At 35.6% G+C, this 24,990-nt stretch overlaps 1 pseudogene; it reads left to right on the top strand.

The window, feature by feature from the left end:
• The first annotated feature begins 22,555 nt into the window (after positions 1–22,555).
• Positions 22,556–23,346, top strand: LOC131045872 (pathogenesis-related thaumatin-like protein 3.8; annotated as a pseudogene).
• Positions 23,347–24,990: the final 1,644 nt, after the last annotated feature.

Genomic DNA, 24,990 nt, shown 5'->3' with positions numbered 1-24,990 from the left:
CCCTAACGACCCAATATGGTGTGATAAGGGGTCATATGTTCTCCTTAGGGGTCATATGTTGTCTCATGACCCCTTAGGACACAATATGACCCATAATGACATGATTAGGTCTTAAGAGGTCATATGGTGTCCTACGGGGTCATAGGACACAATATGACCCCTTAGGACATCATAGGACCCATAACGACCCAATATGGTGTGATAAGGAGTCGTATGTTGTCCTTAGGGGTCATATATCCCATGACCCCTTAGGACACAATATCACACCTTAGGACACCATATGACCCCTTAGGAAACAATATGACCCATAATGACACAATTTAGTGTCTTACTTGGGTCATATAGTGTTCTAAGGGATCGTAGGACACAATATGATCCCTTAGGACACCATAGGACCCATAACAACCAAATATGATGTCATAAGGGGTCTATGTTGTCCTTATGGTGTGGTATCCCATGACCTCTTATGACACAATATGACCCATAACGACATCGTATAGAGTTGTAAAGGGTCATAATATGTCCTAAGGGGTCTTATGGTGTCTTAAAGGGGTCATATGAAACAACATGGCCCCTTAGGGCACTATATGACCCATAATGACACAATTTGGTGTCTTAAGGGGTGATATGGTGTCCTAAGGGGTCATAGGATACAATATGACCCGTTAGGACACTATAGGACCCATAGCGACCCAATATGCTTTCATAAGGGGTCGTACGTTCTCCTTAGGGGTCATATGGTGTCCCAGGACCCCTTAGGACGCAATATAACCCATAACGACACAATTTGGTCTCTTAAGGGGTCATATGGTGTCCTAAGGATTCGTAGGATACAATATCACCCCTTAGGACACCATAGGACCCATAGCGACTCAATATGGTGTCATAAGGGGCAAAATGACCCATAACAACACCGCATAGAGTCATAAAGTGTCATATTATGTCCTAAGGGGTCATATGGTGTCTTAAAGGAGTCATATGACACAATATGACCCATTAGGATACAATATTACCCATAACGACACAATTTGGTGTCTTAAGGGTTTATATGATGTCCTAAGGGGTCTTAGGACACAATATGACCCCTTAGGACACAATAGGACCCATAATCTCTCTCTGCCTCTCTTCTAATCTTTGTATCTCTCTCCCTTCCCCCTCCCCATCTCTCTCTCTCTCTCTCTCTCTCTCTCTCTCTCTCTCTCTCTCTCTCTCTCTCTCTCTCTCTCTCCCCCCCACTCCCCCCTCTCCCTCTCCCTCTCCCTCTCCCTCTCCCTAATATCATATACTAATTTATTTATAAATTAATATATTAAAATATTATATATTAATGTATTAATAAACAATAGATTAATTATGTACAAATTTAGTTAGTGAATTTACTTATTAAAATCGAATATCCGATTGTATTGGATATCTGATTTGATTGGATATCCGATTTTTGTTGTACAAATTTGAAATTTGAAATTTTGGCTTGGGAATGCTTTGGGATTTGGCTTGGAAGTGACAAGCCTACAAAGTTGATTAAAAAAACGTGTTTTTCAGTATTCCTTGATTTTCCAGACTTTACACTGGTGGCTGATGACTTTTTTTATAGCCAAAATTGATAAAACGAAAAGAGTTTTTAAGGACGTTCTTAGATTTCCAACAATATAAGGCTTGTCTTATTTCAACTTTAATAAATAATAATTATTTATTTTCTAATTGAATTCTGAAAAAAGTCTTGATTGATAGACTGATTGGAAAACACTCATAACTTTCAAACGATATAACATTTTTTGAATCCGAAACATGAATCACATCCTATGCTTCATCTACTATAGGGAAAAATTAAATTTCATAAGGTTTTGACCAAGTTAAGGTGGTCAGATGTAGGAGTTTTTGAATTTCTGATAAGTTGTAGTAAAAAGTTCATAAATAATTATTTACTCTATTAAAAATCATAAAAAAATATGTGTCACATCCGGACATGAGTCTAATACTTATATTATAAATATTATAAAAAAATATTATGATTTGATTGTGATTAGGGTGGTCAGACACACGTCTACTTATCTTTTTCCTAAAATTTTAGTACCACTGCATTGGAATTTACAATTTTCATCAAATAGGATTTTTTTTTTCAAAAATAAACTAGTAGCTTAGAAACTACATTCAATTTTATATAGGTTCTCTTCTTACATATTCTAAAAATATTGTTCACAACTTATTCAAATTTTCATGTCAAGTTGCATAACTCTGATTTTCTGAAATTTCATTGCCACTTAAGGGCCTGTTTTGGCACAGCGTGATCCTGCACATACCTTGTGAATATATTAAAAGTTAGTAAAAGAATGAGTTACAAGAGTGGAAGGATAAACAAGACACACAGACTACCCTGCACAATTCCAAAATAGCTATAACACTTGAATGCTTATTGCTAGCGTAGCTACTCTTAAGCATTGATAAGGAATCTCTAGATTTGGGAGATTCCATTATTATCATTGCACGACTCCTAGTGGAATGGAGAATCAATAAGTTTAAATGAATAGTTTCAACAAAAAGAGAAGCGATCCCAACTTTTTGGGTATCCATGGCATTATTACTACTTATCTACTTGATAACATAAAAAGTAGAAATGCAAAGTTTATCTCAAACTAGTAGCACTACATGAATCCTCTTGATGACACGACATGAATCTTGCCAATGGCACGAGTTTGACATCGGAAGGTGGCAAATAGAACCAAAGAACATTCTTTTGTAATACATTGAAATGATACTCTTATCCATTATTGGATACATCTTATAAATGTATTCTTATGAAGAACTTGCTACATAGAAATATTTTTCATTTGTTATTTTGAGACAAGTGTTCCCACCCTCCATGCACAATGAGAAAAATTTCTTTTGAAATTCTACATCTCCTTGGAGTGTGTCTAATGCCTCCTCTAGTGTTGCACATGAGATGCTTTTCCTCTGAAAGTCCACATCTCCTCTAAGTGTGTCTAACACCTCCTTGTCAAATATTGCAGAAACAATCCCTCCTCTATTGTACAAATCATCAAACAAACCATGAATACACTGAGTGCATCCACAAGAAATATTGCCTCCCCTTGCTCCTTGAAGTGAAACATAATGCCAAGCCCCCTATTTTCTTGAATCACCCCTAAGCCAGAAGCTAGCTTGGGATAATAAAAACCTCCTACCTCCACTGCCTCCAACCTATGATATTGACCTTCTTACAACTTATTCACTTGATTCCACATGTGAACATATGAAAACATTAAAATCCCTACTAGATGTAGCATAATGGCCCTTAAAATAAAAACAATTTATGGTACATGTGTGGCCATAATCAAAAACAAGAATTGGATGTTGGATTTATTTGATATTGTACTCAATTGCTATGCCCCTATTTTGCTAGAGAGATATAAAATATCTCCAATATTACAAAAATCAACTCTAGATAACTTTGTTTACTAAGATTTGCATTTTAAGCATATATGAAATCTACAAAATCTTAAATACCTCAAGAATATATAAATTTAAAGAAAGTAAATTTATCATCTTAAAGATCCTTCTCCACTCTAGAGGCATAAAAGAACTAGCATCAATCAGTCTCTTGTAATTTGCTCACGATCACAAAACTCTCAAAAACTGTAACTATCATACCCAAAAATCGTGCCTCTTTCAGTTAGTCCATCAATTTGTGCTCGCCTGTTCGCCTCATTGATTATATCAGCCAACACGGAACATAAGAAACAACTAAAGAAAATATTTAAGCCATATTGATTATAGATCTACTTCATATTTTTCCTCTTGCCCCAATGGCAATATTGAAATAAAATCTAACTTCAACATATGTGGAAAGATCCTCAAATTCAACTCACCATAGCATCGTCCAACATTCTGTCATAACTCAGACTTGGTCTTTTTTCACTGCAAGTACTAGTACTAGTATTAAGTATTGTAGTCTTATATTTTCATCATTGGTGTAAGAGAATAGGTGGTCATTAACATTATGTGCAAGTTTCAAGTCTCACCACTTACTATCAATTGAAAAAAATGATGTCTTCTTGTTGATGTTGCATATAGGGGTAATTCATATATGCAATATAAGTTGAATGAAAAATTATTTAAGTTCAAACAATAATAGTATTTTTTCATTTTTATTTTAAAAATATTTTAAATGTATTTATTAAAAAATAGATATATTTACGTGGGGAGGCAAGGGATAGAGTGGAATGTGACTGTGTTAACAAATTATAAAATAAATAAATAAATAGTAGACATAAATGAAAATATATTATAAAGAATATATAGCCAACAAAATAAATATTAATGATTTAAAACATATATATATGAATAGGTTAATAAATTTGAAACAAAAAATAAATAAATAAATTAGGTGCAATAAAAAACAAGGGATGCAATGTGTCAAGTTCCTGCCAATAGTATAGTTAGTTTAGAGTAGGTAGAAAGATAAACATAGAGATGGGAATTGATATATGGAGATAGGTAGAGAGAGAGATAATGAGATAGAGAAATGGAATGTATTAGAGAAGAAATATGGAGGGATGTTGATAGAGGGGCAAAGGGATATAGATATAGGGGTCTAAGAAGAGGGAGAGGGAGAGAGAATGATGAACTAAGTCTATATATAGAGGAAGATGGAGGCAGAGATGAAAAGGTAAATAACATAATGCCTTTACATCATAATATTTTTAAACCATACGCATGCAACACACTCATCCATCATGCCCTTACATCTACTAAATGCATACACGTGCGCACACACATACACACACACATACCAGAAAGCTCATACACTGAGATAATATGTCAGCCAAACACAAATGATTTACACAAAAGTATGTTGCTCGGATCAACACATTATCCAATAAAGTCTTGACCAAAAATATGATAACAAAGTTTGCCTTCACTTGATCTCCTTCACACTTCCTGCACATTCCATTTGTCAATGCATACACCTTAATTACTAGAACAAAATAGGGGTCTACCTGACCCATAGATACAAACCCATAAGCACAAAACTCCAAGCAGAACAACTCCTAACTCCAAGATACAAATACCACAAATACTAGAACATAAATTGCAATAGATACACACCTGATATGACTGCTACCACTAATATTGAACCTCACATAGCTCATACTAGATCAGGATACCAACTAAGATATGCACAACTTAGGATTCCAGAGATGAGGTTTTTTTAGAAATAACCCCAGTAGATTATCTATGCCTTATTGCTTCATATCACATACTTTTCTTCAATTGATGCTAGACCAGCAATACCAAAACTGCTTCCAACAGCATACCACGTCCAGTCCTAACCAGATAACCAAGTTTGACATCAATGAAAATATTCACACAAGTCTAACAGAACCCTAAACCCGTAACCCAATCCCTCAACCCTATATACTACACTTTATACCATATACCCTCAACCCTCAATTCTAAAGGTTATATGCTAAACCCTCAACATTATGCATTAACCCTATATTCTATACCCACAACCCTTAACCCAATACTCACAACCCCTAATCTTATAGCCATATATACTCAATCCTAAACTCTATATAGGATCAGCCATAAACAGTATACCTTATACCCTAAACCCTATCCCTCAACCCTAGACCCTAATGCCCATATAATAAACCCTTGACCATGTATACACTCAACCATATAGCCTCAAATTTAAACCATAAACCATATATTATCAGCCCAAAATCTTATCCCTCCACCCTAGACCATATAACTCTAAACTTCCAATCCTATACCCCCAATCCTAAATCCTATACCATATACAAGCTCAAAATTAAATCCTACAAAGGTATTAGGCCCAAAATTCTATAGACTAAACCCTCAACCCTATACACTCAACCCTAAAACCTATATCTTATACCGCCAACCCTAAGCCCTAACACCTATAGGCTAAAACCTCAACCCTATGTAATCAACCCTAACCCTATCCCTCAACCCTACTGGTGCAGGGCACCTAGCTCAAAGTTGTCTTTTCTTGAATTTTAGAGTTTTTGTGTGATTTCAAGTTATTTTATGTTGTAATAAGGTGGAATAAGTCCTATGATGCTTTTTTAAGCCATAGTTTGGTTGTCAACACTTTTGTTGTGCTCAGGATCCAAAATTGTCATTATCCTGAAATATTGTCAGGTTTGTACCAGGTGGATGCCTGGAAACTTGCTAGAATGTTCAGAAATGGTTTAAATCCATTGTATGATTCCATTTGAGTTATTTTTAAGGCCTTGAGAGCCTTGGAGTGTGTTTTTGCACTCATAGGTAAAAGTTGTCGAAATTGTCATGACAACTTTTGCATTGTTAGGCAAAAGTTGTCCATGAAGGAAATGGTGTTGGAAGTTGGTTGGAACCAACTTGAAATTGTGTATAAAACCTTATAAAAATCTCCAATATGAGTTTAATCAACTTTTGGTTTGCATTCAATTCATTTGCCAAGGGTTTCCTATGCTTTTTCTCACATTTGGACTATTTTTGCTTTGAATTTCTAATTTTGTATGACCTGTATGGTCTAGTACGGTGCTCATAGTAGCATAGGAAGTTATAAATTTGTTTTACCTTTCCAACAAGTATAATATTAAGGTCTGAAGTGCTTTGAATCAAAAGTTATCATTGTTTTTGTGAAAGTTGCTCACAAACCCTTGAAATTTGGGGTTTTGATTGTAAAAATGTATTTTACCTAAGCATCCATGAATGGCACAAGTTTCAATCCATTGGATGGCTTGGTTAGGCTCTGTAAATAGTTTTAGAGTAGGCATTTTTTGTTTTTGCGGGCTACAAGGAGGAGAATGGGTGAGATGAATAACACACAAGCTTGTAGCTAGTGTGTAGGGGCATCAGAGATTGCTTAGTTTCGGTGCCATGGAGAAGTGATACCCCAGAAACCCATAGTGTTTTGTAAATTTATATGGGTGTAATAATAAAATCCAAGATTTTTTTGATTTCATATTTTGACTGGTGAAGAGTTTGGAGCACATCTTCCAAAACTGCCTGAAAGCCCTAAACCCCTTAAAAGTAGCTCATTTTGAGTTACCCTAGTTGTATGAAAAACCCAGATGGAAAAATTTGTGATATTGTTTAACTTCCAAATGGGTATCTGAATATGTAAAAATATCTAGAGGTTGTTAGGGAAGTTTGGGGGAAAAGACCAAAAAACAGTCCCAGAAGGGCTAGTCATTGAGGCCTAATAGCAGCCGGTAGAAGCAAGTTGAAAGCCTAGGGCTTGGGAGGAAAGTGAAGACCTTTACAATGAATAAAATGACCTTTTAAATACCTGCAAAACATAACCAAAAAATTTAAACATGGTTAGAGTGAAGATCCTTGGCGGAGGTGTTTGGAGCCTAGCTGGAGTTTTGGGAAACTAGTAGGAGACCATCTCAAAATCAGAGATTTGAGTCAAAACCAACAAGAAAACTCAAGAGGCTATACCTAGGAGGAAAGAAAATATATTTTAGGCCTTGGAGGTCTAAGGAGTGTACCCTAACAAGTTACCTTGGAGGAGCTTGAGTAGAAGGGTGAGTTGAGGAGTTGGGGTGAGTAAGGGTGAATTGGAGAGTTAGGCCCAAGATCTCTGCATTAGAGTGGTATCAGAGCCATCCTTTGAAAGATTTGGTGTATGTCAGATTGTGAAGAATCAAAAGAAATTTCAATGCCTCCAAAGACAATGACTCCAAAAGCCATCTGGCAGATGGTGGTAGAGATGATAGAAGGATTGAAGGATACAGAAGGAAGTAGAGGAACCAGAGAAGCAAAGAAGGAGAAGGGAAAGGTTAAGACAGAATGGGGTTATGAGCCTGATGAAGAAGTAGAAGATGTAGAGGAAACAATAGCAATAGCTATGCCTCAAGACCAAAAGTTATTCCTAGATGCAGTCAAATCCATTTCTAAGGACAATTTGGATGGATTACCCACATATGGAGGAAACTTCAATGGAGAAGAGTTGATAGATTGGATAGAAGCTCTCAATAATCACTTTGATTACAAAGAGGTAGAAGAAGAGAAAAGAGTTAATGTGGCCAAATCAAGAATGAGAGGATCAACATTGGTTTGGTGGAATATGATGCAAGAAGAAAGGATACAAGAAGGCAAAAAGAAGATAACTTCATGGGAGCATATGAAGATCAGACTTAAGGCACAATTCCTTCTAGGAGATTATGAAGTTCAAATTCATAAGAGACTGTAAAATCTGAAACAAAGGGAGCTAGATGTCAATGCTTATATGAAGGAAGTCCATAAACTAAGCCTCAAAGCTAAGAAGCATGAGAATGAGGTAGAGAAATTGGCTAGATACATGAATGGATTGAGACAAAATATACAAGATGAAATCAGTATCCTTACTCCTGATACCGTTCATAAGTGTTTTCAGTTAGCATTAAGGGTAGAAGACAAAATCAAGAGGAGGAGAGAACAAAATCAAAAGTTTAGAGGTGGCAGATTCTTTAGAGGAAGGGGCACTTTTAATAGAGGACAACAAACATCAAGGAATGAAGAAAACTCAAGGCAAGAAGGTGGTGGAGAATCTTCAAGGGGGCCATTTAGAGGATCCTTCAGAGGAAGAAACAATTCTAGGGGCAGATTTGGAAGCTCAGGAAGAGGAAATTCAGTTTTCACTGGTAGATGTTACAATTGTAATCAAGTTGGCCACACAATGGGAAGGTGTCCAGAGAAAGCAACTAGCTCTTCACACTCATACATGGGTGAGAGAAGAACACAATTAGTACAGGAAGAAGACAATCAAAGTGTGTCTTCGCCTCTTAGCAAGGCAGGCCCAGTGACAGATGGTGAAAGTTTAATGCTAAGAAGGTCTTTGTTGAAGATTCCTCAAGCTCAAGAGCCACCACAAAGGAAAAGTTTGTTTAGAACAACTTGTAAGTCTCAAGGCAAGATTTGCAAAGTGATTGTAGACTCAGGTTCAACTGAGAATATAGTTTCAACCGAAATGGTGGATAAACTCAAGTTAAAAAGGCTGCCACATCTCACTCCCTACAAGGTGTCATGGCTCAACCGGGGCCAACATGTCTTAGTTGATGATAAAGCATGGGTAGACTATGAGATTGGTGAGTATAAGGGCAAGATTTTATGTGATATATTGCCTATGGATGCTTGCCATTTTCTGTTGGGACGTCCATGGCAATTTGATGTAAAGGCTCAACATGATGGAGAGAAGAATAGCTATATCATTATCAAGAATGGTAAGAGGTATCAAATGGATCCATTACCTGATCCAAAAGAGGAAACAAAAGTGGGATCAAGTGTGATGATGATGAGTGGAAAAGATTTTCTTAAGGTGATGAAACAAGAAGGAGATCAGGGGTATGCTATTATGCTCAAACCTGGTGAAGAAGGTAAGGCAAATCTAATGGAGGAAGTGCCACAAGAGGTGAAGGGTCTACTCAAACAATATGCAGAAGTAATAGGAGAAGATCTACCTGATTCTTTTCCACCAATGAGGGATGTAAATCATCAAATAGATTTGATTCCAGGGGCAAGTTTGCCTAACAAGGCTGCCTACAAAATGACACCTAGTCAAGATGAAGAAATTGCCAAACAAGTGCAGGAGCTCTTGGACAAAGGATTTATCAAAAAGAGTTTGAGTCCATGTGTTGTACCTACTATCTTAGGACCCAAGAAAGGGGGAAAATGGAGAATGTGTATAGATTCCAGAGCAATCAATAAGATCACTATAAGATACTGGTTCCCTGTGCCAAGGATAGAAGACTTCTTGGACAATCTTGGGGGTGCAAGCTACTTCACCAAGGTGGATTTAAAATCAGGTTATCATCAGATAAGAATCAGACTAGGGGATGAATGGAAGATATCCTTTAGGACCAATGCCGGCCTCTATGAGTGGTTGGTCATGCCATTTGGCCTTACCAATGCACTTAGCACCTTTCAAAGGCTCATGAATGAAGTTTTGGCTGAGTTCATAGGTAAATTTGTGATTGTGTATCTTGATGATATTCTAATCTTTAGCAGGTCCAAAGAAAAACATCTCAAGGATGTGGAGATGGTCTTGAAGAAGTTGAAAAAGGCACAACTCAAAATCAACCTTGAAAAGTGTGAGTTTCTCAAGACTGAACTTGTATATCTTGGTTTGGTCATTTCACAAGGTTGTCTAAAAATGGATCCTAGTAAGGTTGAGGCAATCCTTAGTTAGCCTACACCTAATAATATTAGTGATGTTAGGATCTTTCATGGGTTAGCATCCTTTTATAGGAAGTTTGTAAGAAACTTTAGTCATGTGTGTGCTCCTATGCTCAATACTATCAAAGGGGGAGTCAAGTGTCAGTTTAGGTGGATAGAGGAGGCCCAAAAGGGATTTGAGTTGTTGAAAAAGAAGATAGCTGAGTTACCTACCCTTATGTTACCTAATTTCAATCAGTTATTTACAGTTGAGTGTGATTCTAGTCAAAGGGCAATAGGGGCTGTTTTGAGTCAAGAGGGTCTTCCCATAGCCTTTTTCTCTGAAAAGTTGAATGAAGCAAAACAAAAGTACTCTGTGTATGACTTGGAGTTGTATGCCATGGTGCAAGCCTTGAAGAAGTGGCGTCATTACTTGCTGCCCAAAGAGTTTGTGGTCTATACTAACAACCATGCCCTTAGTTTTCTCAATGGACAAGAGAAGTTGAATCAGAAGCACCTCAAGTGGGTAGAATACCTAAAGTCTTACACCTTCACTATCAAGCATAAGAAGGGCACCTCAAATAAAGTTTTTGATGCACTCAATAGGAGAGTCATGACCATACAAGAGATTAAATTGCATAGTGTGGGGTTGGAGGAGTTGAGAGACCTCTACAAAGAAGACAAAGATTTTGCTGATATATATGCTACATGTTTTGATTTTTCTAACACTTCTCATGTTTCCTACTCAGAGTATATGATATAGGAATGTTTGTTGTTTAAAGGACATCTCCTTTGTATACCCCAATGCTCTATGAGACAAAACATCATTCAAGAGAAACATCAAGGGGGTCTAGGAGGTCATTTTGGCAATGATAAAACAATGGAGCAAACCTTAGTCAGTTCTACTATTGGCCCATGTTGCAATCAGAAGTAAGGAGATTTGATGAACAATGTGCCATATGTCAGAGAGCAAAAGGATAAGTGAGTAATGCAGGTTTATATCAGCCCTTAGTCATACCCCAAAGGCCTTGGGAATGTTTGAGCATGGACTTTGTGTTGGGTTTACCAAGAACACCAAGAGGATTTGATAGTGTTTATGTGGTGGTAGATAGGTTCAGCAAAATAGCTCACTTCATCCCTTGTAAGAGTACCAATGATGCCACCTATATCACAGGTCTTTTCTTCAAAGAAATAGTAAGAATCCATGGACTTCTGGTTAGCATTGTGAGTGATAGGGATGTTAAGTTTTTGAGTCACTTCTAGAGAACCTTATGGAAGAAGTTGGGTACTAGACTCTCATTTTCATCTGCCTACCATCCACAATCAGATGGTCAGACTGAGGTGGTCAATAGGTCCTTGGGTAATCTCCTAAGGTGTTTCACTAAGTAGCATGGTCAGATTTGGGACTTGGTGATCAGCCAAGCAGAGTATGCATACAATGATTCAGTCAACCGTAGCACAGGTAGAAGTCCTTTTGAAATTGTTTATGGAATGCATCCTAGAGGTTTCTTAGAACTTAGTGATATCAGTACAATGACCCACAAGAGTGCTCAAGGAGAGAGTTTTGCTGAAGGTATTAAGGAAATTCATGACAAAGTACGATAGTCCTTGCAACAAAAATCAGAAAAATATAAGGAACAAGCTGATCAATCAAGGAGGAATTTGCAATTTAATGTTCGAGACTTAGTTTTGGCTTATCTCAGAAAGAAAGACTTCTAAAAGGACAACCAACCAAGTTGATGATGAAGAAGATTGGGCCACTCAAGATTGTGCATAAGTTTGGCCAAAATGCCTATGAGGTTGAACTACCTCCTTCTTTGGCCATATCTCCTATTTTCAATGTTTGTGACTTATATCCCTATAAAGGAGAATCTAAAACCTCTCAAATGGATACCACATTGCAATCTGAAGAGGAATGGGTGAAGGATTTACTAGTTAGTCAACCGGTTTAGTTGGAAAGCATCTTCGATACCAAAGTGATCAAGAAGACAAGAAAGGGAATCTACAAACATTATCTTGTGAAGTGGGCAGGTCTACCTGATTTAGAGGCTATGTGGATGCTAGAAGCTGACATAATTCATCATGGAGTGCAACTAGCAGACCTGATAACTCAAGGGACTTGAGTTCCTTGCCCCAGGGGAGTATGGTGCAGGGCACCTAGCTCAAAGTTGTCTTTTCTTGCATTTTAGATTTTTTGTGTGATTTCAAGTTATTTTATGTTTTAATAAGGTGGAATAAGTCCTATTATTATTTTTTAAGCCATAGTTTGGTTTTCCACACTTTTGTTGTGCTCAATATCCAAAATTGTCATTATCCTGAAATATTGTCAAAATGTCAATTTTTTGGTTTGTACCAGGTGGATGCCTAGAAACTTGCTAGAATGTTTGGAAATGGTTTAAATAAATTTTAGGATTCCATTTGAGTTATTTTTAAGGCCTTTAGAGCCTTGGAGTGTGTTTTTGCACTCATAGGTAAAAGTTGTCGAAATTGTCATGACAACTTTTGCATTGTTAGGAAAATGTTGTCCATGAAGGAAATGGCATTGGAATTTGGTTTGAACCAACTTTAAATTGTGTATAAAACCTTCTAAACATCTCCAATACAAGGTTAATCAACTTTTGGTTTGCATTCAATTCATTTGCCAAGGGTTTCCTATGCTTTTTCTCACATTTGGACTATTTTTGCTTTGAATTTCTGATTTTATATGACCTGTATGGTCTAGTACGGTTCTCATAGTAGCATAAAAATTTAAAAATTTGTTTTACCTTTCCAACAAGTATAATATGAAGGTTTGAAGTGCTTTGAATCAAAAGTTATCACTGTTTTTGTGAAAGTTGTTCACAAACCCTTGAAATTTGGGGTTTTGATTGTAAAAATGTATTTTACCTGAGCGCCCATGAATGGAACAAGTTGAAATCCATTGGAAGGCTTGGGTAGGCTCTACAAAATAGTTTTAGAGTAAGCATTTTGTGTTTTTGCAGGCCACAAGGAGGAGAATGGGTGAGATGAATAACACACAAGCTTGTAGCTAGTGTGTAGGGGCGGCAGAGATTGCTTAGTTTCGGTGCCATGGAGAAGTGATACCCCAGAAACCCATAGTGTTTTGGAAATGTCTATGGCTTTAATAAAATAATCCAAGATTGTTTTGGTTTCATATTTTGACTGGTGAAGATTTAGGAGCACATCTTCCAAAACTGCCTGAAAGCCCTAAACCCCTTAAAAATAGCTCATTTTGAGTTACCCTAGTTTTACGAAAAAAAAGATGGGAAAATTTGTGGTCTTGTTTAACTTCCAAATGGGTATCTCAATATGTAAAAATATCTAGGATTTGTTAGGGAATTTTGGGGGAAAAGACCAAAAAATAGTCCCAAAAGGGCTAGTCATTTAGGCCTAGAATAGCAGCCGGTAGAAGCAAGTTGAAAGCCTAGGGCTTGCAAGGAAAGTGAAGACCTTTACAATGAATAAAATGACTTTTTAAATACCTAAAAAACATAACCAAAAACTTTAAACATGGTTAGAGTGAAGATCGTTGGCGGAGGTCTTTGGAGCCTAGTTGGAGCCTAGCTGGAGTTTTGGGAAGCTAGTAGGAGACCATCTCAAAATCAGAGATTTGAGTCAAAACCAACAAGAAACCTCAAGAGGATATACCTAGGAGGCAAGCCAATATATTTTATGCCTTGGAGGTCTAAAGAGTGTACCCTAACAAGTTACCTTGGAGGAGCTTGAGTAGAAGGGTGAGTTGAGGAGTTGGGGTGAGTAAGGGTGAATTGGAGAGCTAGGCCCAAGATCTTTGCATCACCTACACACAAAACCCTAAACCCAATACCCTCAATCATAAACCCTATCACTCAACCCTAGGTCCTAAAACCTATAAGCCAAACTCTCAACCCTATACACCATACCCTATAACCTCAACCCTAAACTCTTTCCCTTAGCTCTAGGCTCTAAAATGTACATGGTAAACATATACTCTTAACCCTAAACTATATATGCATAACCCTATACCATGTATTGTCAACTTTAAACCATATCTCTCAACTCTAGGACCTAAAGTCAATAGGTTAAAACCTTAACCATATTCCATGAGGGCTTAACTAGTTAGACAATACTATATCATGTGCATTCATATTGGAGGGTTTAATATCCAAAAATTCTTTAAAAATATATTTCCAATCTGGTGAAAATAGGGGGGTTTTAATTTAGGCTATGAAAAATACTATATTTGGTGAAAATAGGGGGGTTTAATTAGGGTTGTGTATTGGGAGGGGGTGACAAAAAAGAATTTTAGGACAATATTTTATGAAAATATGAGGATTCTTTAGTATGTCATGAATGCACGTGCTATAACCTAGATTCACTAAGTGAATCCCTCGTGCCATACTCTCAACCCTAAACCCTATACGCTCAACCCTAAAACCTATCCCCCTCAACCCTATATCATATAAAATCGTGGTACCCTAAACCCTATCCCTCAACCTCGGGCCCTAAGGCATGTATAATAAATGCTCAACCCTCAACCCTAAACCATACCTCTCAACCCTAGTCCCTAAATGCTATAGGATGAACCCTAAACCCTATACACTCAATCATAAACGCTATATCATCAATCCTATACCATATACCCCTAACTTTCAACCCTACACTCAACACTATAGCATCCTATAATTGCACCCCTTTGCAATTTTGACCATATTTGGGTCCCCACCTTAGTGTTTGCACCCCTAGGCCTCATCTAGACTTGATTATGCCCATACCACTCAAGTATTGCTGCATTTTTTAACTTTACATCAATTTGGCACCTTGTCCTAGCCCCAAAACATGGTAGGACTAGGACGTTGCGCTTTGGTCCTCACTAGGACCATGGCGCCACCATGGTCCTCCTCATTTTGGGCCCCTCAAAAACCCAATTTAGCATTTCAAAAAAGAGTGGGATTCCTAGCGCCATGTTAGCTCATGTCAAAAAATTAATTATAATTCCTATCAGGCAAGTAAAAAAGGAGGCTTTCCCCTCATTTTCTCATATCACATTGATCAATGAGAAAAATCACACATATGACGTCAAGCATTTAAGAATTGAAGCAATTGAGTAGTAATAGGGTTTCCTTCAAGCCTTGGAGCACCAACAAAGTCAAGATTCAAGCATTGAAGTAAACAATTCCATCCTATTTTTTTGAAGACTTCATAAGACCCTAATCCCGTGTGGACACAAACAAAACTTCACAAGGAGAAAACATGTACAAAGTTGCGATCTTGGGAATTGACATTATTTGTAGAGATAAATCAATCCCCCTTCGATATGCGAAAAATTCAGAGGACCATGGAAACCACCACCATAGTTCTGACATTTTAGGTGCTCTTTCAAAGATCAAATCCGATTCTACATACATTTCTCAGATCCAAGTGCACAGTGCAATTTCACATATGTACCAACCTATTTTCATGTTTTTACCTTCATTTCCAATACTTAATCTTAATTCAACAGTTGAATTTATAAAAGAGGACCCCCAAATTAATCAATCCAATCCGTATTCAGTCTTAATCTTTGTTCATTTGTGATTGAATCTATTGGATTCCTCCTCTTTTAAATGTAATGGTCATCCCAAGCAAAAATTAGTGGTTTTCTCCCTCTAATGGTGGAAACCCTAATTTTTCAAGATTATATTTTTGTAAACCTGACTCCTTACACCTTTAATTCTAATTTATGTTCTCAAATCTAAGTGTCTAGGAAATTTAAAATTTAAGCTTTCATTTACAAGTTTGACTTTCTTGCAAATTTTAAAAATTTAGAGGTTAATTTCACTAAAACCCTAATTTTTAAATTCAAAATTAAGCTTGTGAATTGTTTAATTTGGATTAATTATTTCAAATCTGAGTTCTTTTCATATTTCACAATTCAAAATTTCATTTAAAAGTTCAATTTCAAATTTTAATTTTAAAATTAAGTGGTTAATTTCAAAAGCCCTAATTTAAAACAAAAATTAAAATTGAGCTTGTGGGTTTTTTGAATTTTCAATTTACCATTTTAGAGTTGATTCAAATTCAAAATTGCAATCTTAGATCTAATTTCAAATTTAAATTTTAAAATTAAGAGGTTATTTTCACAAAACCCTAATTTTTAAAATTTAAATTTATAAGTGGGTTGCATAATGTTTCACAATTGTTCTTTATCTTTTCAAAATCACAAATCAATTTGTTTATTTAATTGATCATTTTTACAAAATTTTGTATTGTTTAATTATTTTAAATTTAATTTCCAAATCTCAAGTTTAAAATTGCAAATTTTAGTTTTCTTTCCTTTGTGCATGATTTTTACTAATATTAGTCCAACCTATAGTATCCCCATGAGAGGAAGTTGTATAATTAAGGCTTCCCAAGGTTTAATTACCAAGGGTATGGAGCCTAATTTGGAAACTTTGTTTCATGAGGATGTGGGTGGTTCTTCCAATCCTACAAATGATGTCATTTACCCTAATTATTTACATAATTCTCATGATGTGGATGAATCACTAACTAGGGTTTATGTTGACCAACTGGACGAGATTGACAATAAATTTAAAAATCTTGAACAATGGATGAGTCAACAATACCTGGAAAGTGAGGCCCTACCACTAATTGAAGGATTAAAAAGAATGGTTCAAAGTGATAAAGTTGGTGTTGATTTGTTGTGTGGTATTTCTCATATTGTTGATACTAATATTGTGTCTATGAAGAGTTTTGTTGAAGTGCTTTCTTATACACAACCTCATAGTCAAGACAACCAATTCATTCCTATGACTTTACCTATGGCTAGTGTTCCCACTTTTACATCTAATATCGTGGCTACTTCCACACAAAATGTCATGCCTACACATGTTAGTCAAGAGAGCAATTATAATGATCAAAATTATTTTACACCTCCTACAAACCTTCCATTTGTTACCCAATCTTCTCCAATACCTACCTACAATAATATTCCACCTCCTTATTGTCAACCCTTTCCTTTATATAACGATATCCCTCCTTATTCTCAACCCTTGCCTTCATGTAACAATATACCTCCTTATTCTCAACCCCTTCCTTCATACAACAATGTCAATCCTCAATCCAACATGTTCGATTTCAATCCATCCACTGAAGCTACCATCAATAACCTAGCTCAAATAATTTCTTCTTTGCAACAAAAAATCACTTTTATGAATCAATCTAAGTATAACGTTCCCACATTTGATGTAACAAACTCATTATCAAATCACATTGTTTAAGTTGTTCCCACTAAACATGTAGAAGTCCCTCAATTGGAGCTCTATAATGGAAAAGGTGATCCTTTGACTCATGTGAAAACATTTCAAACTTTGTGTAGTGACTTTGCTCATGATCAAAGGCTTTTAGCTAAATTGTTTACTAGAACACTTAGAGATAAGGCTTTGCAATGGTATTATTCTTTGCCTCCTTATTCTATTACTTCATTTCAATAATTGACTAATGCTTTTGATTCAACAATTTCACAATAACATCGGTCCTAATATTACTTTAACTAATTTCATGCATTGTAAGAAAAGTGTTAAAGAAAAAGTGACTGATCTGATTGGTAGATATGAACATTTGTATTCGCAAATTACTTTTTATGTGTCTGATCAAGATATTCAAATAGTTTTTATTTCTAATTTGCAAAAGGAAATTAGAGACAAACTTCTCTTATATGAGTTTACTTCATTTATGTAGTTATGCATAGTACATCACAATTATCACCTTACCATGAGTCAATTAGAACAATCCTCTTCAATGGCTTTGAATGATAAAAGTAAAAGTGTTCAACAACATTTTGAGAAGTTCAAACTGAATAAGGGATTCATTGAATTCAATGACAACAACAAAAATCAAGTAGGAACTACAACAACAAATGTGCCTCCTTTGTCCAAATACTTTCGAAAAGAATTCACTCCTCTTAACGAATCTTTGCATAGTATTATGTTGCAAGTTTTATAAAAAAATGTATTAAAACTACCCAATATTATGCCACTTGATACATCAAAGCCTTTTCTACCTTCTTATGATGCTAAATCTTTCTACCAATATCATTGTCAACCCGGTCCTGACATTGAAAAGTTATATTCCTCGAGAAGTAAGATTCAAGACTTTATTGATAATAATACCATATATGTGGCTAGTGTGAATGATAAAGGAAACAAATTTGTAGCTCCTCCTAATCAAAATCTTCAAATATTCACTAATCCTTTACTTCCCATTCCACTAATGTGATTGAGATTGATCGTCTTGCTTTCTCTCCTAATGAAGTTGGCCTTGAGTCTAATAATGTGGTGAATCTTATTGATAAAATTGAATCTCCTAAAGACACATGCATTGCCTTTGATTCTAGTGAAACTATTGAAACACCTGATGGTCCATTATATATCATTGCAAGAATAAACAACATTCTCTCACGAGTTTTTATTGATCCTACATGTATGGTTAATGTTATAATTGAAGAATATATTTATACTTTATAATTGCATCAAGTAACATATGATAAATCTGATGTGATAGTTAAAGTCTTTGATGGTTTCTCTTGTCCTTCTATTGATTATATTACACTTCCTATTGATGTTATGTCTAAATGCTTAGATGTTGTCTTTGATATCATTCCTACATCCGATCAATTTCATGCAAAGTTGGAACATCCTTGGCTCTCTTCGATGAAAGCAATTGCTTCTATTGTTCATAAGTGTTTGAAATTTTCTCATGATGGTAAAATCATAACTATTAGTCATAACATGTATCAACTTATGGTGAGGCATGAAGATGTTTGTCTTGATTATTTTTTCTCCGAACAATTCCAACTTCTTCAACCTAGAAGTGTTACTCTTATTAAATCATATCAAAAATGAAAAAATGAGATGATTTTATTCCTGAGTAAACCTACAAATCCAACAATTAGTCTTCCCCTAACTAATGATCATATGTCTCTTCTTAAGGATGAGTCTATTCTTTCTCATAAGTAAAGAGATATTCTTTCTCCTAAGGAAGAATCTATTCCTTCTCTTAAGGATGAGTCTATTCTTCCTCCCAAGGATTAAAAAAGCTCTTCCTCCTAAGGGTCAAACTATTCCTCCTTCAAAAAATAAACATATTATTCCTCCTCCTCATGATGGACCCGATCTCCTTCCCAAACTTATTTCTCCTTTATATGTTGTGGTTCTACCTTTTGCGTCTTTTACAAAGGAAAGCGTCCAACATCTCCTATTTTTCAACCTAGAAAACCTTCTTCCATGCATCCAACTTTAAAAGAAGAAAATAATCCTATGCCTATTACTCTTAAACCTTCACAACCTTTAGCTAAAACTAAACGAAATAGTTGTGTGAGAGAATGTTGATGGAGACGTCATGCTAAGTCTCATGAACTTGCTTCTCAAAATACTTCTTCCCTAAAGACACCAAATCTTGATATAATACCCTTTGCTCAACCTTTGCCTAACCCTAGGGAAGAAGCTCAACCTAATTCTTTGAGAGGTAAAATCGAATGCTTTCAATATATCTTAAAGTCTAATGCTTTCCGTATTTCTCAAAGTCTGATGCTTTCCTTATACCTTTCTCATCTTCGTTAAAGGTTGATGCTTTCAATATTTGTTTGTCCCTAAGTGGGCTTGTGTTGCTTTTATTTTGATCTTCCTTCGTGTGGCTCCTATGAAAGTGGCTTCTTCCCCTTTTGAGGTGGTTTTATTTCTTATAGTTATGACTTTGGATTGGGTTTGACTCTCACTGCTTCATTCTTCCTATTTTGCAGTTCCTATTAAGGTGGTGGTTCCCCTATAGAGGTGGTGGTTGGCCTTATGGGAGAGGTTGGAAGTGGCTCTATGAGGAACTCTCTTTTATTTGGCTACTCGGGTGTGGGGTTAGATCATGTGTGTCTCTTCATCCTAAAAGTTTCTTCCTCTACTACAACTATTTATGTGGGATCCTCCTCTATTGAGGTAGAGAGGAATTTTGGTGGAGTGGTTTGGACTTGCTAGTTAGAGGCCTTTGTTGACTAATGTAAGCTAGTTTTGGGAGCCATTTAAAATCCAATTTCAAGGTTTGGGGAGCCTATCAAAAACCTCTATTCCACTTCATGCTTTTGGTGGTTTGGGAGGTTTGATTTTTTCTAGTTTGTATTCTATGTAATATCTCTAGGATACTAGATTTTAAGGTGATGGGAACCTTCCTAAAACCCATTGTTATGGAACTAAGGGAGCTTGAAAAAACTCTTTGCTCATGTTTGTCGAAGAAGTTTAATCTCATGACTTTGGCCTTCTGATTTGACAACTAGTTCTTTCATGCTTAGCTTGTATTGTATGGCTATGGGTTGGCCATTAGTTACTTGAGTATTATTTTGTTGCAATTTTCTTTTGTGAGTGGGTTCCAAATTATTACAAAACTTGTGGGTTTTGGATCCATTCAAAACTTGTTGTTCAGGGTTTTGGAACCCGTCAAAACCAAATTTTCCCTTAGTAAAAAATAATAGATACATCGAGTCTAGTACTTGCTTATGAATAATAAATTTAAATCTATATCTCTAAAAAATAAATATTGGTTGGTGTACTTTTCTCAAAACCCACACATACTGATCCAAAATTTTCATTCTATCTACAATTAAATTTTTCTATGCCCCTACCATCCTCTATTTTATTTTGGTGTTTTGTTCTTTTATTTAATATGTAACACAAACTATCCACCACACATTTCCTTACAAATTCTTCATGTTTATTTTACTTTTAATGATATTAATCTTTCCTCTATTCTTTCTATATGCCCGTTTTTGGACTATCTCTTTTAGCAACCTCTTTAAATCTACAACATTTTAAATAAAAAGTCTTTAAATTATGCAATATGCACCTTTCTATTATTTTCCTCCCTCACACATTTGACTTCCCTTCCATGCACTCCTCTTGTGCCAAAAAATCACTATATATATATATATATATATATATAGAGAGAGAGAGAGAGAGAGAGAGAGAGAGAGAGAGAGAGAGAGAGAGAGAGAGAGAGAGAGAGAGAGAGAGAGAGAGAGAGAGAGAGACGCATACACAAACACATGCACATTCACATCTATACTGTGTAAGTTGGCCTAGTAGTGGAGTGTGTGTGTTCTTGAAAGAGTTGTCACAAATTCAAATCCCATAGGGGGTAAGGTATGTATGCCTTGTTTGCAGTACAATTAGGTACCTCCCGTGAGGATTATCTTTCCCTTTGCATTATATATTATTTTAATCTGAAGCTCAACCTTTTGATTTCATGCATCTATTTATCTTCAACTGCTAATCCATGTCTTCTTGTTGTTTGTATATTCTTTTAATCTACCATGTACTCAGTAGATAATACATCTACAATATAAATAATGGACTGCGGGATTTAATAGAAATTTCTTGCCCCAATGACCATTATTTTTTTTATGTGCCAATGGACATTATTGTTGTCTACCACCATCTGCATTATTACTATCATAAATGAAAGAAGATGACTTTAAAATAATACATTACTTTTTAAATTCCATTTTGAATCAAAATATTAAATAGATTCATCTCTAAAAATTTAATAATTTTTTTACATTAAAAAATAAATTATAATGATATAGGTAAATTCACAAAACCATTTAATCAAATTTTATATCTATAATTAACTTATAGACAAATATTTAAAAACAATATATATTTAATTAATTAGTAATTAAACTAAATATAAAAAACTATATAATCTAAATATAATATTTATGATTAGATTTATTAATTATTTAAAATATTATTAGTAATTATCTGTAAAATAAAAGGCTGTGTTTGAATCCTCACCCCTACATAACTTTCATTATAAAACATGTCAATATAATTAACTAAATTTAACATGCATAGTCAAGGCTTTAGAAATTCACGCAACCTTAGGATATTGAAAACCAGAGATCGTTGCTTTGATTACAAATAAATAGATTTTGATGATGCAGAAAATGTCAAGCCGGAGGTAACAGAAGTGTGATTATTGATGACCTTACGAATTTAAAAAGACTTGGGCTCTCATACGATAGGCGGCCTTGAAGTCATGTCTAGGCTTCCACAGTAAAATCTAAAAGGTTTCAAAAAAAAGTTTGAATGTGACATACATCGCTTCTCAAGGTTTGTTGGTAACAGTAAATGGTAAATCCCTCCTCATATACACAATGTATTGATCTTAATTCAATCCAGACTGTATAAAACCTAGACAAATTAAAAAAAGACAAATTGGGAAAAGAGTAATTAAAAAAGGACAAGAGGGCTTTCGTGTGATATACGGCTCTTAAAGTCGGGTCTTTGCTTCTTTGCTTCCTTCTTACCTTCGTAGGAGGTGGAGCTCTCTATATAAATGACAAACCCCTCGTATCTTCATTCAGTCTTTGCTGTATGCGATATAGATACTAGTTATAATGGCAAAAGTATCAGATCTTGCGCTTCTTCTTGTGGCTGGAACGGCATATCTCTTTATATTCAAGGTAAGCTGTCATAGTAACATAATGGGTGTTGCAAGTAGTTGAATAGTATATACATTTCCAAGGCTAACAATAATAGTATGTGTGTGTGATTTGTCGCAGAGGCGGGAGCTGTTAGGTTTGATATACGGAACCAGTGCGGGTACACAGTCTGGGCGGCGGGATTACCCGGAGGAGGGCAGCAGCTGACCCAGGGTCAGACGTGGACGGTTAATTTGGCGGCGGGGACACAGTCGGCAAGATTCTGGGGCCGAACCGGCTGCTCTTTCGATGCGAACGGCAAAGGAACCTGTCAAATCGGTGACTGCGGCGGCCAACTGAGCTGCACAGTCTCGGGAGCTGTTCCCGCCACGCTGGCCGAGTACACTCAGAGCGACCAGGACTATTACGACGTGTCGCTAGTGGACGGCTTCAATATTCCTCTTTCCATCAACCCTACCAATGCACAGTGCACTGCCCCTGCATGCAAAGCCGACGTGAACGCTGTGTGCCCTGCTGAATTGAAGGTTGCCGGCGGATGCAAGAGTGCCTGCGTTGCCTTTCAAACCAACCAGTATTGCTGCACTGGCAGCTATACCAACAGCTGCCCTCCGACAAACTACTCAATGATATTCAAGCAGCAATGCCCTCAGGCCTACAGTTATGGCAAGGACGATACAGCCACATTCGCTTGCCCCTCTGGTACTGACTACAGTATTGTATTCTGTCCCTAGATATATATAGGATTATGTTTATTTGTGGAATAATATATCAATAAGAGGTGTCATCTTCGAATTGACACCGGTGGTGTAGCCGCATAGTTGCAACTCTCACCACTTACTGCCAATAAAACATTGCTGTCATCTCACCACTAATGAGAGAAGGGTGATTGATCTCACGTAATATACTGTTATGAGAAAATATTAATATATACTTTAAAATTTCTATTTTCTTTATATTTCAAAATTAAATATCTCTCTATATAGTTTTGTAATCTGTTATTTCATAGGTAAGATTATAGATTCTTGTCCTTTTATTATTATTACTGCAATTATATGATTATTCATAAGTTTTTTAATTATACGATTATTCATAATTTTTTAAAATATGTAAATTAATAAAAATATTGGTAGAACTATCTTGTTGAAAGAAATAAAGTCATTTCCTTAAGAAGAATATACATTTGTAACTGTACAACATCTTATTTTTTTGTCACATAAAATTCAATATTGACAATTGTGTCTTTTGTTTGATAAGGTTCTTGTAAGAAATTTCTTACATGGAAGATCATATTTTTTATTAAAAAATAATCATTTATTTCTAAATAGTTCACTTGTATACAAGATGGAATAGTCACTTTACCTTATACAAGATAATCTATTATAAAGGTTCAAATAATTATAGTAAAAATGGTGTACATGCGCTCCAATAATTTTTAAATCAATCTATACCTTATTTCATATGTTAACATAGTATTTCATCAATTCTAAATAATAATTTGAAAAGTTGGATTGCTAGTCTAACACATCTATTTGCAAGGATTATCATTTCCTATGTATTTTGGCGTAAAAAAGAGAGTAATAAGATTTATGCATTTTGTGGGTACAAAAGAAATATTTAATTACGTATGTATTTAATGGTTGTACAATAAAAAAATATGTATGTGCATTTTGTCTGTTGGTGAATATTATGGGTGCAAAAGAGAACAACTATGTTTGCATTTTGTGAGTGTAAAATAAAATAGTTTTTGATTAGGTTAAAAACAGGTTTTGAAGGGGCCATGAAACCCTTTACAGAAAATTAAAAAATAGATAAAACATGAAAGCCCCAGCTAGAAAGCACATAACAACAAACATAAACAGTTGACATAAATAAAAAGCTAGCAAGAGAACCAAGAGTAACAAAATGACACCACAGGGACACCAAAGGGACAACCAAGAGAATAGAACAACGGAGCGAAGAAAAATTCTTAAGAAGCTCCAAATCCTCTTTCTCTAGTTGAACCATAGAGACAAAAATACTCTTGAGATCATCCAATTCCTTAGCTTCCTAAGCCATCTTCTTCGTATTCGCCCGAGTTCTTTTATCAAGTCCAGTAACCACACCTTCAAGGTTCAAGTCCTTATCCTCAAAAATATCAATCGTACTTTTTTGAGCTGGATTTGGTGTAAACTAAAATAGTTGTGTGTGTGAACTTTAGACAAAAGAATATCATTGTATGAATTTTGAGTGTGTAAGTTGATGATTTGTTTCATATATTTTTTCAAGTTCATAAGAGAGATTGAATTGGGGTAATATGGTTTTCTTGTGGTTTCCAAATATAGTACATATGTAGTGATATGTATGTACTAAGGGTTTATGTTTTTCTCATTTGAAATGGTTGCATTAAAAAA

The sequence above is a fragment of the Cryptomeria japonica genome, chromosome 8, assembly GCF_030272615.1.
Source record: "Cryptomeria japonica chromosome 8, Sugi_1.0, whole genome shotgun sequence".
Classification (NCBI taxonomy): Eukaryota; Viridiplantae; Streptophyta; class Pinopsida; order Cupressales; family Cupressaceae; genus Cryptomeria; species Cryptomeria japonica.
This window is presented reverse-complemented; position numbering and strand designations above follow the sequence as displayed.